Source organism: Merops nubicus, unplaced genomic scaffold (genome assembly GCF_000691845.1).
Source record: "Merops nubicus isolate BGI_N331 unplaced genomic scaffold, ASM69184v1 scaffold18139, whole genome shotgun sequence".
Classification (NCBI taxonomy): domain Eukaryota; kingdom Metazoa; phylum Chordata; class Aves; order Coraciiformes; family Meropidae; genus Merops; species Merops nubicus.
The window spans coordinates 13,623-15,907 of record NW_008633246.1 but is presented as its reverse complement, the minus strand read 5'-3'; the positions used below and the strand labels follow the sequence as shown (position 1 = coordinate 15,907).

General features: G+C 57.9%; 1 protein-coding gene across 1 annotated transcript in view; it reads right to left on the bottom strand.

Moving 5' to 3' along the window:
• LOC103780514 (2-oxoglutarate dehydrogenase, mitochondrial) overlaps positions 1–2,285 on the bottom strand; it is a 21,523-nt gene that overhangs the window by 8,722 nt on the left and 10,516 nt on the right. Inside the window, exon 3 of the mRNA XM_008948201.1 lies at positions 1,277–1,392. The gene's annotated coding sequence lies outside the window, so the exon portion shown is untranslated. The remainder of the gene's footprint in view (positions 1–1,276; positions 1,393–2,285) is intronic.

The following is a 2,285-nucleotide window of genomic DNA, read 5'->3' as shown; positions in this document are numbered from 1 at the left end:
CCTGCTTAGGGGCAGGGGCTGCCTGGATATGGGCAAGAGCTGCCAGCACATGGGCAAGGGCTGCCTGCCAGATGGGCAAGGGCTTCCTGGATATAGGCAAGTGATGCCTAGATATGGGCAAGTGATGGCTGTATATGGGCAAGTGATGCCAGCACACAGGCAAATGCTGCCTGCAGATGGGCAAGTGCTACCTGCAGATGGGCAAGTGCTGACTGCAGATGGACAAGTGCTGCCTGCAGCAGCAGCCCGAGGGCCCTGGCTGTAGTGCCCAGCAGCCAGCACTGCACCAGCCCTGGCTCAGCAGCCCAGACTGAGCCACTTTCCTGAGAAATGGGGACAGCCTGGGCTGCTGCAGGGCAGGGGACAGCCAGGGCTGCTGCAGGGGACAGCCAGGGCTCTGCAGGGGACGGCCAGGGCTCTGCAGGGGACGGCCAGGGCTCTGCAGGGGACGGCCAGGGCTCTGCAGGGGACGGCCAGGGCTCTGCAGGGGACAGCTGGGGCTGCTGCAGGGCAGCTCGGAGCCTGCACATGATCCAGCCCCGGAATGTTTCCTTCCCTCCTCCTGAGGGGCTCAGGATCAGACCCTCCAGCCCTTTACATCCACCTGAGAGCTGAGATTCCCATCAGCTGTCACCAGGTCCACAACCCCACTCTGTATGGAGAGAGAAGCAGCAAAACAGCCTTCCCAACACAGGAGGAGCCTGTTCCTGCAGCTTCTCTCAGGTGCTGTCGCAGCTTTTGCTTCTCCCAGAGTCAACCTGTCTCAGCAGAGCCCATGTGAGCCAGACTGCAGCCTGCCTGGGAGCTGTTTGTGCTCTCAGAGTGGGCAAGGTGGGCAGGAATTGGGCAGGAAAGGGGGAACCTGCTGCAAGAGCTGCAAGCCCCAGCCCCAGGTTGGAGCTGCTCCTGCACCGAGACCCTCCAAGGGGCCAGCAGCACCTCCAGCCTGCTCCTGTGCTCTCCCAGCACCATCTGCTGCTTTAAACGGGAAAACAGACCTGGAGAGGTTTCCAAAAATGCAATATTTAGTCACCTGGGGTTTGCTCCACCAGCCACCTCACCCCAGTGCAGCACGAAGCTGGAGGCGATCAGAGCTGAGGGCAGCTCCGAGGGGGACAAGCACCAACGAGCACTTCCCAACCCCCAAAAAGCTCAAAACCTGCAGGTTGGCCCAAGCTGTGAGCACCAGCAGGGCCCAGAGCCTCCAAAAAGCAACGTCTGTGGCCGTGCCCTGGGCTATGAGCAGGTCTCAGGGAGCCCTCCCTGCCCTCCTCACCTCCAGCCGCCGGATGATTTCCCGGAGCGGAAGAGCCGACTCGTTCCCACCGATGAAAGTGGTTGTGGGCAGGTGGAAGACCTTGTCCAGGTCAGATTCATCCAGCCCGTAAAAGCCTGCAGGATTTTTTTTTCATGGGTAGGACAAGAGAAAGCAAGAGAAAGAAGGAAGGAAAGGGGTGGGGGGTAGGGGGGATATCGTAACGCAGGGAGCGGGTGCGGTTTGGGAGAGGTCGGGGAGGGGTGAAACAAAAAAAAAGCAGCATAAACCCAAAAAATAAGCATCAAGGAGGTTTATATGGATAAAAACCAAGCCGTAATTAAACGAAAAAAAAAAAAAGACATTAAGCAGAGAACAACGAGGTTATGATGAAAGGGAACGTGGGGGAAATGGAACGAAGCGAAATGTATACGCACGTCAATTGGGAATTAAAATCCAGGGTGAGGGTCAGGATGTTTGTAGCCCCAAGAAGGCAAAAAAAAATACACCACAAATTACAACGGGGAGGAGGGAAAAGGTTGGGAGGGATTGAGGAGTCAAGGAACATAACGGAGGCGTTGAAATTCAAAATGAAGAGTCAACGTGGAGGAAGAAAACAGTTCAACCAGACAAACCCCACAGGAGAGAGAAGCAAGAGAGAGAAAAGGGCATCAGGGACTCTCCTGAATAGCTCAGCCCGGGAGCAGCAGCCAGCTGGCCCCTCAGGGGGGTTTTGCTGCCCAGATACCCCCTCGCCCCAATTAACAGCCTTTTAATTAGAGGTTTAGCCCAGCTCTGCTCAGTCCCCCCCTCCCCCCAGTTTGGTGCTGGCTCCAAAGGGTTCGTAGGGAGCTCCTGCTGAGGGCACGTGAGGCTGGGCTGGGCCTGGAGGAGGTGCTGAGCAGAAGGTGCTGAGCAGAAGGTGCTGAGCCCCTGGTTTTGGAGCTGCTGGGGACCCCTCCTGCCCTGCCTGCTGCCATAGGCATGTCAGTGGGTCCCCTGCCAGGGCCCCGGGCAGCTCCACGGGGCC